Genomic DNA, 16,698 nt, shown 5'->3' on the forward strand with positions numbered 1-16,698 from the left:
AAAGAGTAAAAGGGGAGCAAAACTGGAAGATAATATTCCCGTATTCTATTAAGAGTAGAAGACAGAAACAAAAATACAGATTGAGGAAGCCTGTGTACGAGCAGCAGAATGGAGCAGGAGCTAACTCTCTTAACTCAATTTAGTTGGAAATCACCGATGTAAAGTGTGATTTTGTCCTGAAGCAGGCTGAGCATAAGAAGTTTGAAAGTCTCTGTGAACCAAAATTAGAAAAAGAAACCTAAGGCTAAACTGAAAATGGGATGCAGGGAACGCTGAAACATTTCATTCACGTTTCAGCATAATTTTTTCTTAATTCATTTTAGAAGTCTGGTGCATCTTCATTGTAACACTTTTCAACACAAACAGCAGCAACAACCACAACTTTCCATTCTGAAAACTTCAAAGCGGGAGCTTCCAAGGTTATAAAAATACTTAATTTTTGTTTGCCTCTCTGACTAAGAATAATTTTTTCAGAACAGCTTAATTTTGTTAGACATGGCATTCATTCTCTTTCAAAGCCACTCTGAGCGATGTTTCGAGTTGCACATTTCCAAGGGCGTGACTCACATCATGTAATGGGAGATGTCGATGGGACATGTCTTCACAGCCACACCAGTCCTTCTAGACTCCCTTACAAGTCTCCCAGCAGAGAAACAGGCATTTCTAGGACACAATCTGACCTGTTTTAAACCCCTGCTTTAGGAGGACATCAATTAAGTCCTGGAACTGTCTCTTTTCCCGTTATTACCTGAAAAGTAGTCTAGGGTGACTAACGCCAAGGATCAAAAGAATCCCACCCAAATATTCTTGTCTGTGGGGATAGCTGCTGTATTATGCTGTGGTAAAGCAGTTCACATCTCTGGACACCATATGCAGGCAAGTGAGAGAAATAAGGTTTATAAATTGGAGTGAAATCACAGAAGAGTAATAAAATGCTCAAAAAATTGGAAAGACTTACTTAGAAGGAAGTATGAAAGTACCTAAATATGTACAAATGCAAAGTGCAGGAGGAATGTGTTAGATTCTTGATTATCACTTGAAATGTGAAAATGCAATTGAGGCAGAATAAAAATGAAGGCTTTCCATGGGAACAAAGTAAAGAGGGTGGGTTGTGATAAAGGGGGGAAGAATTTTCTTATCAGATGGTCTGTTTAGTCTGGGGAGTAGTTTTCAGGAGAAGCAGTAGCCTCAGAGTTTGAGTCATTTCATACCAGAGCTTGGAAATGCACAATAGAGATCACTCCTGTCTAGGCAGGGAATGAAAAAATAGGGTCTACTGATCTTATCCAGCCCTCACTTCATTCAGCAGGAATCTTTTCCACTGACTCAAGCGGGATTTGGATCAGACCCTTTTTTACCTCCTATGTTGATGGCTGTCTGAAAAGACTTAGGAAAAGAGACAAACTAGAGCCCAAGTATGACACCAAGAATGGCTTTTTTGGGCTGCAATAAGGAAAAATGCAAGTCTCAGAAAATTATGAAGCGGGCAGCTGGCAAATCAGAGGGACTGTTTTAAAGCTGGGAGCTGAGTCAAGCTCTAAAATGTCGTTACAGAATTAGATGACATTGAGCTTGGGTGTAGCTAATTCCCTTAAAACTGGAAGCAAACACTTCTCGAACAGCAGCTATAAGGGCAGCGTCATCATTTGGCAAGTTTTGCTTTTGGCACAGCAGGGGGATAGCTCTGCATATCCAGCTTATTTTATTTATATGCCCAGTATTTGAAAGAAGTTTTGCTGTGGGTAACAAAACATAGCTACGTTTTATATCTGATTCAAGAGAAAACAATAATAATAGAAGTGGGGTAACATTTTTGTATATGCCTGAGTGATTCCCTTTGCCTGTTTTCAACCTACCTAACGGCAAACCTCACTTCATTCTACACTGCTGTAATTAATTTGACAGGACTGGAAACTTGCTCTTCCCATTCACACTTATTATTCATCTCCTCAGAATGCCCTGTAGCGAGTACAAAGCACAATAAAGCAGTATTTACCAAATCCCTCAATGCTAAATACACCTTTTAAGCTGACTCTGCACAATGCCAGCAGTGAGAAGATCCGACTAAAGGGCAGCCAAAGAAAAACAACATTTTCCAGAGCATCGTCTCTTCACACATGGCTAGCGAGTCTTAGGCAAGGAAACTATGTCTTTTTGCCCCCCTTCGAGTTCTACAGTAGGCTCTGGGGATCCCAACTTATTCCTACTGAAAGCTTTGCTGTAGCCAAAGCAAATGACAGAATGATCATACTCAATAAGATATGATGTTAGTTCACAAGAGCCACTGGGTAATTTCATACAGGCGTATCTTTTAACCTTTCATCACCCAAATTAGAAACATCATAACACAACATAAAACACATCTGAAAAATCCATCGGAGACAGGAACTCAGAATCATGCAAGTAGAAATAAGCGGTTTGAGAATTAGAAAGTATTTTGAGAAAACACTGAAATTGAATGTTAGGTTTCCTTTTTAAAAATTCTTTTTGCAGAAAGGGACCTTTTACAAACACACGAGGTGATTAAGGAATTTAAAAAGTGACACACGCTTATTTGCACATACTAGGGAAGTAACTCATACATTTCGATCAATGAAAGAGATTTTCAGCAGCAAGTTACCAGTTGGGTCCTCGACTCTAATCGCCAGTTCCCTTTGCACCTTTATGCCTCTGTAAATCTCACCTTATGTGAAGCTAAAGGTTAAGTTTTCAAAGTACCCGAGAAAATTTCTACAGAGCATAGGGCAGCACCGTGCAGCTATACCCACATCACCCGTAAATGAACTAACTCAAATACCGAAAGGGATAGAATCACAGTAGTAGGGCAGTTTTTTCCAGCTTTTTGCTCTTAAGCTCCAAATGTTGCTTTGCATGGCATTCAGCCTGAGTTAGATGCCACAGTATGCAAGTCACTTTGAAAATGGGGACTTAAAGCCAGTTTTTGAAGATGTGTAAAGAAACGGACAGGCATTCAGTGGGATTTTTCAAGGCACCTGTGAAAATGGAAACTAAGTAACTGCACATAGGTGCTTTTGGAAATTAAATACTTTAAACTTTTGAAATTTCTGAGAATTAGATTCCTGACCTGCTTCTGAAAAATTTACGTTGAGTCATTTTTCCAAGATCTTGAACCTCCTTATTCATGTTGGAGAATAGCAAATCCCGACATGTTTCATGGACAAGCATGCACGCATACACACACAGAAGCTTCCTTATTCCCTTTGGTCTTAGCTTTTCTCCATTTATCCACTTGTTGACCTATGGAAAATTTACTCCTGATTCCTTTTGCAGTCACAGAGATCTTGCACCAACATTACATTGTTCATTTCTGCACAGGTATTTCGGTCTTACAGTAACGGACTGTTCCAGCCTTGATGCAAAGCCTAATGAAGACAAACAGGAGACTCCCGCCAGTTTAGCTTTGTTTTGGATCAGACCCTAATAGAGAGAGGATTTGGGCTCGTTGAATTGTAGCTAGAATAACAGCTCAACTCCTTCAGGCGTAGCTCCTTTCTGAATTGCTGTAGAGGAAAACCCACTCTAAACAGACTGAATCTGGAATAGAACCTTGGATAATTGGGAGTAGAATGGATGCATTGACTTCAAGGGGAACTACTGCATGAAAAAAGGTGTGCTGGCATTGGCCTTTGCTGTGTTACATAAGAAAGATGGTTCTTGAAACTAATTAATCCTTGAAAAGATCAGCTGACCCATCTCATTGTTAGCAATACATTTTTAATTATTCATTTTAGTCAAGCATCATTTGAACACAAGTCAATTTGCAATTTCATTAGAGTACAGAAAAGGCCTGGGGTCTATTCCTGGTAAAAAGGAAAAAATCTCTGGCAAAAATTCATAAAGGATGTTAATCCTCTAATTAATTTTATGTATCAAGCAAGAATTAATGTGTCCTGCTATTTAAGCAGAAGTCATCTTGCCAAGAAGTGCATTTTGTCATACCTTCCCCTCCAGGAAAACCTCTTTACAAGCTTTGTGGCAAAATACCCTGGCAACTAATGACTAGCTTTGAAGCAACATTCACAGACCATTTGCTCTGATGACATTTGGAGCTTTTTTCTCCCCCCCCACTACTCATTCCAAAGTCTATTGTAAGTGTAGTGCTCTCACTGCACTGCCTTTGAAAACTAATCAATAAAGCAAGATTTGTCAGGTTGCATCTGAGGAGTATCACATCTTTTAGCTCCTTTCTTGGTTGAGTTGCTGTACACATTTTTAAACTAAACCTTATGAACAGATTTGAGTATGCTGTACTTACAATATTCACAGGCACACAAGTGTGACGCCTTTCTTTTTCTCCCTTATGTTAACTTCAAAAGTTCAAAACCTATGGCAGTTAACCTTCCATAAAGCTGACATTATATGGTCACCATACATAATCAAATGATGGATTGCATGTCAAAGAGTCACAAACAGCGAATGATTACCCCCGTTACAACCATGAGAATTACAGTATTGCAAAAATGGAAAAAAGTGACTTCACCCCCTGCCAAAGAATTCCAAAGAAAACACATCCATGTTAGTAAATACCGAAACGCATTTTGATTACCTCACTAGCATCAGTATAAATCCTAGAGGGAGGCAGTCGTACTCACAGCGATGGATGGAGATCAGAATATGGGCCACAGAGTTTCATCTTTATTGTAACTTTTGACTTTCCTTAATCAATGCTAAAATCTTTAGGTCTGATTTCTCATTTCAATGGCTTTGTGTAATGTGTCTCAACCGTACCTCATCTAATTTAATAAGATGCAAGCTAAGGAAGTACTTAAGTTACTTATCAAGGGTTTCAGATGACACATTATTATTGTACTGAAAAGTCAATATTTGTTAATCATGTTAGTACAGGAACTGATCCAGGGCTACAATTCTTGAATTGCAAAGGCATTTAAGATTAATTAAACCTATCTCCTCTTCACTCAATGTATGCACACAGAGCACCCCCCTTCACTTCTCTCCTGGAATGGACAAATCGGTGTCTCCATAAGAAAAACCTATCTAGTCCACAGCTTTAGGATGAAAAACTATTAAGTTCCTCACCTCCTCACTTCTCTGCCTCCACCATTGCTCTGGTCATTCAGAGCACAGCTTCAAGCATTGGGGTAGCTCATGTTCAGCATCTTGGGATTATACCCCTTGCCTTTGACACTAGTATGATATCAAGCCTATTTTATTCTACCTGTGACCTTTGCACAAGACTGCAGTTGAAATCAGGGGAGAGCTGCATGCTGAGCAAAAGCAGAGCCAAGCTGGGCAGTGTGCTGCAGGTTGAGAAAGCTTGATTGCTCATTTCATTTCAGCTGGGATTGCTCATCTGACAGGCTCCCACTTTAAAGGTACTGAGGTGCTGAGCAAGCCTTATTCCACACAGTGGCAGAAGAGCAGTGAGTTTACACTGTATTACTCATTCCAATTTTTCTTTTATCATACATTGTGGGAACAGTTAAAAACGATCTATGTCTGTCTTTCTCTGTTCTAAAGTTGTTGATGAATTTGGCATGTATAACGTGAAATGGTTTAGTGCACTTCCTAGGGCTAGGTACAGTGTGAGCAGGTGACGTGCAGGCTTCCACATGCAGAGCTGCCAGTGCACTTTCAGGCTGGATTTGCAACGCTTGCGCTATGCCAGTCTCAGTCTCCTCTAAGCATACCGTCAGCTGCTCAGGGGTGATGTCTGTGTCTGTAAATGCGCATATGATAAGCGACGTGGTGACTTCCTGATACGATCCTATATTTATTCAGGACCTGGCTTAGAATGAGAAACAGATTTGCCTTGAAGCAGGAATCTCTTAGGGGCTGAAATGTGGCTCACCTGCCACCCAGCATATAGTATTGTACTTTGTATATTGTTGTGGTTTTCCTTTACTCCTTTAAGCCATTATTATGCTGGTCTAAACAGTGTAGATTAAATGTTTATATGAAAATAATAGAACAGAGTGGAGAATTGGAATCAGGTGCATTAGAAAAGATTCTGATCTACATAAAACTCGGCAAAACACAACAGCGAGGCTATCTGCACTGGATTAGCCTAGATTTACACTCATGAATGTGATAGTAGTATTGGAAACCACAGGTCTGATTCACCTTAGAGTTACTTGCAAAATTGGTTATCAAGTGGGAGGGGTTCACTGTTATCAGGAGATTGAATTGGTGTTGTGTATTAAATCATACAGTGACTGCATGGGTTTTGATCTAAGCATGGAGAACATCAACGTGCAAATTAAAAAAAAAAGTAACTGTTTTGAGTACTGTGGTATCTAGTCTGCTTACATCTCAGATCAACCCAGTATTAAGTAAAATGCTCAGATGCATGTTTTACAAAATCAAAATGACACATTCTGTTTAATATTCCAATTATTGTTGCACTATTAATCTGAACGTGCTAGTAGTGGCTGTCACATATGTCTAGCATCTGAAAGCCTCTAAGCAGTAATCCACTATCCTCAGGTCATTTTTTTATATTAATTCAATTTAAAATACAAGACAATTTACTCTTTAAAGTTCCCCTCCCCCCTTTTTTTAATTAAACATTATTTTATGCATGTGTTTTAACACACCAGTTGATCCATTTAGACCTGCTACACACAGGCTGAGTTACTAATCAATTTATTTATTTATTTTTCTTTAAATCAATAACTATGCCATTTTTAGTGTGCTTTGGAAGTATTCAAAATCTCAGACATTTCTCTGTATTTATTTGCTTCAGTTGATTGTTAGGACAGGAAATGTCACACTTGTATTTACTGGTCTATGCAAACTCAGTTTGATAATCTTAGCTCATCTCCCAGTGGAGTGTGTATCCGTGTCACAAATGTCACCTTTGAAACTGGCACTAATTGGCATTCATGTTGGAAGTCTCAGTGGAATGGCCACAGACACAAGGTGAAATTTTGGCTCTGTTGAAGGCAATAGGAGTTTTGTCATTGACTTTAATAGGGTCAGGACTTCTTCCAGAGACTGAACTGCCTCTCATATAGATGTTCATAGTGGGCTGGGAGCTTCAAACCCTCTGTGTTTACTCACGAGTAATAAAATGTGTTTTTCTGCTGATCTTCGTCCTTCCCCTGCCAGGATCTAGTCCTTTTTTTAAAGGACAGAGTGAATAAGCTCAGATAAGACCTCCAGCTTCCTCTTGTACTGTCCTCCCCAAGCCTCAGCTCCCTTCCTTCTCTTTTACTTGATCATAATGTCTTTCCAGGCTCAGTTCAAGTTCTCTGTCTTCGTTATCTCTTGGTTCTTCTTCCGTTCTTGTGTGTTTTTAACCACACTGTTTTCTATACCCTCTGCCTTCAAGCATGTTTTTTCTACTTTGTTTTAAAAAAATGAAATTCCTTTAATTCAGTCTGCCTTTTTAACAACACACTGTTTCCTCATGTCTGTTGTCTCTACATTCTTAGAAGTTGATGTTTGTTTCCACTTGTAAGTAGCTTCTCTGTCTCTGATTTTTAATAGACAGGCTTCTCCAACTCCTGTACTTGGCTCCATCTGAGGACAGTCTTTGCCCTTCTCTTTCCTGATCCTCCCTCCCAACACTTGGCTTCTTAGTTCTCTGTTTTTTCCCATTCCTGATTTATTTTGGAGATGCACTCTCGCTGGCAGCTCCTTTATTTTCTGTGCCTCCCTTTGCAACTTGATTTCCCCATTGCCTCATAGAGGTATCTGTGTGAGAATCCTCAATGCACTTGCCCTTCACTCTCACCCACTCTCCTTCTCTACCAGTGATGCTCTTGTCTGGACTTTCATAACCATCTGCTTCTGTACATCCAGCTGCCACTTCAATATTGGCTTGACTTCTTAAGGTTACTTATTTACAACTTCTTCCTGATTTTCAGATCCTCATCTCTTCTATCAGTTCTGCTACATAGGCTGTCTCCTAGACCATCTTTTCTCCCATCTTGCTGCCCCTTCTGCTGCCATTGATTGTCTTCCCTATCATGGTGGCAATCATGATTTTTTTCATCAACTCAGGCTAAAAATGTTATGATCATCTCTGTTCTTGATGGGTGATGTCGGCAAGATCTCCTTGCTTCTTCCCTTCCATCTAAAATGCTGCTTGCCAATGCTGCCTTGTCTCCACCAGCCAGCGGCTTCCTTGATTTTCTACTGCCTGCTATAAGAAATTCAAGCCATTAAAATCCCTGTTAAATCTATTGTTTGAAGTGCTGCTGCCATTTATCTTCCACTCTTTATAGCTGACTGCTTCTCCCATTCTTCTCTTTTACAGATTTCCTCTGTCCCCTTTTTCTTCTCTGCAACTTTCTGCTGTGCTGCTGCATAGACAAGGAAATATTTTTTTTGTTGTTTGAGCAATTTTTTCTTTTGCTTCCTGAAATCTTTCGTTAAAACTCACCTCTAAAATTTCAGCTGTCCCTTTCTCTTAGTCAAGGAGAGGTTTTAATGCACCAGAAGACAAAAACTGTGAGACTGTCCAGAGTCCTGTTAATGCAATCTCTTCTCTCATTCTCAGGCACAGCTCTAGTAAAGTCAGTTAATGTCCACCATGTTACATGGAGCCTGTGGAGATGGTAGAGAGCAGTGATTGGGACTTATGTTTATACGGCATGGAAGGTGCTCGGTCTGCTACAATACATTATTGCTAAGAATGTAGAATAATCACTATACTGAGAAATGAAATAATTGCATTTAGGGGAAAAAAATGAAGAAAATGGTGAATACCTTGAAGCCTGGTTCAAAGCTGAAAGCAGGAGTTGCAAGTTATATGGCTCCTGTTATCTTGCATTGAAACACACTGTCTACTATTTTGGAAAGTTTCCATTAAAAGTTGAGTAGGGCGTTCTTCGTACAATTACTTGTGACTCAGAAAGCATCGATACACAGAACTTCAGGTTTTACTGGGTGAGTTTTTATGACTAAAGATATACAGGAGTTAGAATGATGTCATCTCAGTGAGATTTACAGAGCAGGGTGAATTTTTTGCATAGGTTTTTATTTTATTCTGCAAAGTTCCCCCAGCCAACCTAAAAGGAGTGCTGTAGGAGTATGACAACTAAACTCCCTAGGACAGAAATAATGAAATACTTCTGTGTATGGACCATTAAGTGACATTACTAGAAATATTCCCTCTGATACAGAGAGAGAATATAATGCCACACAGTGCTACAAAATGTTTCATTCTTTAGTATCATGATCTAGAGGCTGTGTAGGCCTCGACTCAAGAGTCCAGATGTGCTGCAGACAAGTGAGTCATTTTCCAGTTCGTACAGGGCTGCCCTTGATTTTATGAACTTCAGGTCAGACCAATATATCCTGTGTTCTGTGAATGACTCTTTTTGTGTCAGGACCATGATATAGTTTGGACAAGGCCTAGAGCTGAAGGTTTTAAGTGGTGAGAGCTACAGAAAAATTAATGGAAGGATCCAAATCTAGATCTCCAGCCTGCTTTCGTGTATCCACATGCCACAACTTTTATGGTGACCAAAAATCCCCCACTACAGGAAACCAGGTTAAATTAAATGCTTGGGGTCACTATATGACCTCCCTGTCTCACCTTTTTTGTCCTGTAACTCAGGTATTTTGCCGATCCATTTTTTTTACAGAGTGTGATAGGAAAGCTTTTCCTTTGGAAACCCTTCCATTCTGAGCCAGCTTTGAACTCTGAGTTGGTTCAAGGCTTCTCTGCAGTCTAGAAAATCTGAAGGTGACCACCATCCTTCCACTGTGGCTTTGTGGCACAAAGTCTTGTCTTCTTTCCCACTGCAGACTGTGTGCTGACAACAGGCCCTGCTGTTTGTCACAAAATTGATTTGACTAAGTTTATATGATTCTGTTTAAGTGTGAGTTAATTACTGTAATTGTCTGGTCTCTGAGTCCATCAGGGCTGATCAAGCCTCATGACTCCTTCAGCACAGCAGTGGATGGCCATGCAGCAGTGTATTTATCTAAGAACACTGAAAATCTGTGCTGCCTCTTCCATCTGCTGGAAATCTTCCAGCTGCAAGTAAATTTTTCCTGACACATTTAGAATATACCTTAGAAAGGAACTTAAAAAGGCATCTCTCCGTTACCCAGTAGCCCATTGCAAATACCCATCTTGACCAATAAAAGGTGAAGCACACCTGTGGGGCTGGAATGAGAAATCATAAGTTTCCCACTGAGCTCAAAAGAAAGTTTCCATGTTCCTGCTGTGCAAGGACATTTTATGTATTGGAGGTCAATGTTCTGCACATTCAGAGGAACAAATCCTCAGGTTGTGTAAAGTGTCCCCAGCTCCACAGAGGAGCTGTGACAATTTACACCAGCTGAGGTGCTGCTCAGCATTTTTGGTTATGGGCCTTATTTACTCATGGCTAGTTAGAGTTCCTGTGGAGCTGTTACAGCACTGTGTGGGTGTAAATCTTTCTTTAGGTGCCTTTGGAGCAGTTAGGAGATAGCATGGCTGTCTATAAAGTAGAAACATCCTTGAGCATATGCCTGGCATAACCTTGCAATAGAATGGTGCGGTAGAGCTCTGCAATATAGCTATTCTTACCTAAATGAAGATCTACAAATAACATCCACTAAAAAGCTGCCACACAGGATAATTAGGTAGTGAAAAAATCCCTTTGTGTTTTGGCATAGCCCATTTCATTTGTGTCTGCGTCTTTAGGCAGTTACGTCCAGGAATAAACCTACCTCCTCATCTACCCAAGAGTGTTGTGCTGACTTATCTCCTTTTTCTTCTAGAAATTGTTTAGTCAGGCAATGGTGTCAGCCACTCTTTTATTGAAATAAGTTTGTTAAACAGTTGAGCAGCAGCCTTATGTAGGCAAGGCCTAAGCTATTGCCACAGAGCAACAGTTCTTACTCGCTGCAGTAAAATAAGGTCAGCGTAAATAAGAATTTACTTGTATGGTTAGACTGTTAAACAAACACAGCTAATTTCTGTGTATTCACAGAGGCAATTCACATCTCCCTGTGGTGGGATGCAGCTGTGCCACAAAGGCTGTGTGGCATTTTCACGGCAATGCCCTGAAATACAGACATTTCAGAACACCTCCCTCTCCCCACACCACCATGAGTGGTGCCAGCAAAAAACAGGTTAATGGTGAACAAGGAAACCATTACTGGCCTTTGTAAACCTCCCTGAGATCAGCATGCACAAAGCCAGCAGTTGAGTAGAAGGAAGGAAAAGCTCGGTCTCCTGAGTCCTCATCTGCTGTCCACTGTGTTGTCCAGGGAGGCTGGTTCTACAAAGCACAGCATGACATTTCAATGTATTTTCTGGATGTGGTATGTGAATTGCAAGGGATACAAAACTGTCCTACAGAAAGATGTATTTCTAGGTAACACTAAGGGGGAAAAGGAGGTCCCCATGAAAAAATATTTCCCTAGCAGTTTTTAGCTTTAAAGATATTAAATTACAATACAACTTCCCAAGAGTGTTCTTGCAAGTCATTTATACCAAAACACATAAAATTACAGTAAGTCTCCATTAGTACTGTGGCTACTTTTGTAATCAGATTTGAAGAATGTGCTCCATCAGTGGAAATATTTTGATTTAAGTTCATATTGAGGAGCAGTCTAAAAGTTATGCTCTAAATTACACTTTAAAATAAGTCCCATGATACATTCCTACAATATATATGGTATGCTGACTCTGTGTAATTAAATTCTTGTCTAAAGTTGTCATTAAATTGCAGTAAATATTGAAGGTAGCTTCATTTTAAAATAGATTTACTTCTTGATTTTAGCTGATAAATATTCTTGCATAGAAAATGAATTAAAATATTCATACATATATATAACAGGGCAGGACCGGTGGTTTCAGCTATTATGAGCAAGCAGACTGGCAGTGGCTTCTATCAGCAGTAAGGTAGCTGACCGATCACAACATGGAGAAAAGCACAGGGTAACACACAAAGCTTGTCAAGGAATGAAAGTCCCAGGCCCTCTCCCATCTTCTCTCTTCCTAGGTCAGAAATAACATCAAATTACTCATTAATTAGTGAACTGCAAGACTTTCTGTGAATAACAAAAATTAGGCAGGTTTGGAGGGTGTAATCTTTTCTTGTATGTTCTCAAGACATCATGGGTACAACACTACCATTAAATGAAAAGGATGGGAAGATTTCACTGAGTAGACTAGGGGAGAGAAGGGAAATTTTTTAGAGAGTCTAAAAAAAAACGTATTTTTCAGAAGTTGCATGAAACTGAGTGGGGTTATAGAAGAGAAAGTCTAAAAAAAATCCCTGTATCTGCAGAAGAGCTCAGGTGTGCATTCATTCTTATTAGTCCCTAGAGAATCCATGCTGGATTCTCATGCTATGAAACTTAACCAAAAGAGCTTCAATTGGAACTTGCATCTTTTAGAAACTCCATTAATTAGACTGTAGGAAACCAGGCATGATTACTTTCAGTGTTCACAAAACTACTTGTGTTTTTTCTGGAACACAGACAGGCAAATTGCTGAGATGACAAATATATTCGACATGTCTTCCAAGAATCTCTCTTGCCCTTTCATGAATGTTTGAATCTCTCCATTTCCCAAATGTATGCTTGTTTGACGTTTTTATAACTAACAGGTATTTTATGTAGTTTCGTTGGTGCCTCAAACTTTCTCAAGAAAATGAAAAAGGGTCTGTCTTTATCTGGTCTACACTGATTGACATTATCTTAAACCATCTTGAAATTTCTTTACATTCACCTCCATAACTTTCTACAGGCTGTCCTCCAACTTCTCTTCCTATCTCCATGGTTATCTATTTGAAAACTGTCACTTGGTCAGACTCTTTTTAATGTGTTATATTGTCAAGATTTGACACTAATGCAGTGTATTCAAACTTTTTTGATCTCCAGAAATTTTTCATCGGTGATGTTGAGCCTTTCAGAAGTACCGCATACATAGATTGCTGTATAGCATACATGAACTTGCTGTTCTCACTCACCCTGCACGTCTCCTTCAGAAGCAGTCCAAGTATTCCCCCCCACATCCAGAGATTACAGATTGTACCGCTTTCACACATCAAACTTGGGATCCTGAAATGTCAGGAGTGGATGACTTCTGCCTTAGAAAGTATTGGACTTAAAGATCTAACTAAAAGTAAATGTAAATTTGAAACTTAGTAGGTAGCTCCAGTCTCCCATAAAGGAGCAGGTGTCTGGTTGTTGTGGCAGCCTTAATAAGACATGATTCCTAATTAGATCTGCAGAGCACGCTTAATGACCACTTCAGACATTGAGGGATTACAGTTACCAAGAGATGGAGTGGAAAAAAGCCCTGAGTAGTTTCCAAAAAGCCTGTGTGAGATTTTGATGGCAGTGTCTTCTCTGAAGGGCCTAAGTCAGCCTTTGTGACCTGGGAGAAAATTGTAGAGAAAATGAGTCTGTGAGATTTCACCCCCAGTCCATAAACAAGCATAGCTTTCTTTTCTTTTCTTACTATTGGTTAGAAATCTGGCATTAAAAACAAACAGAAAATCTTCTGGGATCTTCTGATGTTTTATGTTGGAAATTTAGGTCTTTGCTAGTTTGACTGCCACTTCTGATGAGTGGCTTACATTGAAGTCACACAAGTCAGCATGCTGAAAATCAAGCAAGTGACATGGAAAACATAGTCATTCTATAAAATGATGTTTAATTTATTTATCGCTAACAGCTAGTTCAAGTTCAATAACAAAATAGTTATTAGGGTTAATGTCGTCTTCATTTACAGTATTAGAGTTTACAAAAATCATCTGGCCCTATCCAGATACAGTGTAGCCTATGAGAAGCAACCAGGAAGACAGGAGTTCAGATTTGTCATATTTCTAAACATGTCATTCAGGTTTTTGCCATAGAACACAAGAGCTAATTAAAAAAAAAAAAAAAAATTCCTTTGCAAGTCATTATTGGTGAAGGAAGTGTTAACTCCTCATTCATCTCATCAATTCATCTACTAAAATGTTTCCAAACTGTTATGCAAGCCTTAAAGAACACATTTTTCTTTCTCTCATTATGTCCATTTTTGTTGCCATTGAGGTTCAGCTTTCTGCAGGTCTCTGACACCCAAAGGTGCAGCTCAGTATCCAATGGGATGTTCAGAAACAACTGTTCATCAAGCTCTTTTTCATACCACTCTGAATCACTAATGTGACTCCCCATGAGTAACTTCCCCAGGTGCTTAAATAGCCTTCAACACCTGGCCCTACAGCCATGATCCTGCAAAACATGCTCAACACACACTCCGGTGAAGAAATTCCACCCTGCTCTCCCTTCCCCCCCCCCCCCCCAAAAAAAAAAAATAGTTCAAACCTAAATTGCTATGCTCAGTTAGAATGAAATATTTTATATGGGCATTTTCTGTTCATGGAGAGTGTGGCTGCACATGCAAAGCTTCATTCTGGTATCTATCTGGGTCCTGATTTTCCAGGGTTAAAACCTGAATGAAGTTTTTCCTGTAGCGAGGACAAGCTGCGAAGAGCAGGCAACCTCATTAAAAAGGAAATCTATAAATCCTGTAGTTGTCTCCTCACCTTTGTTAGCTACATTGTTGGAGGTGAAAGCCGTGAACTGCAGCTTTTAAAAGGTATGTGTAAACGCAACATTTTTCCCCAAAAAGCTTTGAAACTGAGCATAAACAATAAAAATTTCTGATAAATACAATGCTGTTTTACTAGATTTATGTGCCAAAGACAAGAACTACTTACAATAATGAAATGCACGGGCTTGATTCTTTATTCGCCTGAGTCACTCCATTACCTCCAGTGCTTTAAGGAAATTGCTGCAAGAGTAGAATCAGGCCCTTAATGGTTTGCCAGCTACCATACTGACATTACACCCAGACAATAGTCACAGAAATTTATATTTAGTTCCACAAGAACAGAACGTTAGATATCCTTAAGTGTTTTATGAGGCAGGACTTTTCTGACTATTCTGACAAAAACCACCAGTATGCATAGTAACCAGACCTTTGAACAAACATTGCAGTTATGATTTACAGTACAATTGCAAGAGTCTTCCTAGCTTAAGCTTTGATGGCCACTTACTCAGGCTGTCATTTTTAGCTCCACAGATTATATCTGCCTTAGCTGCTTCCACAAACACTGGACTCACTGGAGTGTGTTGCAGACAATACAGCTCTCAAACAATGAAGCATTTGTGTTCATTTTCTTCTATTTTATCTTTGGAATTCTACTATTTAGGTCACTATCTGTTGCTTCCAGCTATTCTTTCCTGACAAATTGTAGCTCTTTTTAGGCTTAAAAAGATATAATCAATGAATTCATCTATGTTATTCCTCTGGGTATAAAGGTCTAGATGTAATAAGTGGTACACATAGCATAAGATTACATTGCTATTCCTGAACTGCAGCCCCAAGATTAATTGTGCCTTGTAGGCCAAAATTTAAAGAGCTGTTGGATGCTGGCCTCTCTGAAAAGCTGATACAACACAATAAAACCCCAATATTACTAAATTTCTCAAATGCTGTAAACATGATCCCTCACCAGCATGAACTGGCAGGGTGTAAATGTATGTATGTATATTCCACAACACATATTTTTAGATACAGATAGGAGAGTAGAGACCAATGGATCCTTTACCTGATCATATCTGCCTTTCCTAAAAGAAAAAAAATCCACCACACGTTTTCCTTGCAAAAGACAATCCTTGGATTTTAGCAAGTAACATCACTCCTTGTGAAATGCATTAGTATCTGTGGAATAAAAATTATACTCAGCTATGGGGACATAAAGGAATTCCATTTACATTTAAACTTAAGCTCACTGATTGCTCTGCTTATGTAAAAAATTACTGTGCTTTGAATGAAATGAGGATGAGTGCTTAAGCAAACAGTCATAAATTAATTTATAATGAAACATGACAGTCATAATTTAATTTAGAATGTATTTAAGATTGTTGTTACTATTTGTATAGGTCTTTTTTGCCTCAAGGAAGATGTGGCTTCACAGTGAAATGTCAGCTATTGAAATACCAAACTTCTTGTGCGTACATTTGTATTAATTAATTAAAATGATGTAGATAGTTTCCTAATGAAGAACTGTTGTCTACTGCAAGCAGCCAGACAAAGGCTTGCATGATTGAGGCCCATGCAGTATCAGTGGGTCACCAAAACCTTAGAGTAAGCATGATGGATGCTGAGTATAATCTATAAAATCTGTGGGGTGGTGAGGCTGCCACTCAACCTCCTTTCTCGCTGGCGAGGAGAGAGAACGTCACATGAGAGCAAGGAGTAGAGCTGCAGCTTTTGCACTGCTCATCTCCTCCCCAAAGCTGTGGGCTGCCCATGTGCAGGGGAGCAGCTGTCTAGGCCCAGTACCGCACTCCTGAAATATCTGTTAGGCAGATGGCTGCTTTTGTTGACGTAGAGCTAAGCACACCTGAAACAATAATTCCAGCACCTGACGTCCGAATTGGCCTCTGCGCCACTGACTGCCATAAGAGCCCCTGCAATGCCTGTACACTTAAACTATGCCCCCTCAGTTAGGGGGCACGGAGACATCTCTAGCTACACTCCTGCTGCATTGCTGGCTTTCATATCCAGATGTTAGAGAATTAGGCAAAGGTTAAACTCCTCCTGTCCGCACCTCGGTTAATGTCAGTATGCTGCCCTGTCTGCTGGGCTGGGTCCATGGCCAGCACCCTGCTGGTGCCAGCATGGTGGCAAGAGGTGAAGGGCAAGGCTGGCACTTGGAGCAAAGGCACTCGCAAGAAAAAAAGCTGTATGGTGTGTAGTCTTTGAAT

This window comes from Opisthocomus hoazin, chromosome 2 (assembly GCF_030867145.1).
Source record: "Opisthocomus hoazin isolate bOpiHoa1 chromosome 2, bOpiHoa1.hap1, whole genome shotgun sequence".
Lineage (NCBI taxonomy): Eukaryota > Metazoa > Chordata > Aves > Opisthocomiformes > Opisthocomidae > Opisthocomus > Opisthocomus hoazin.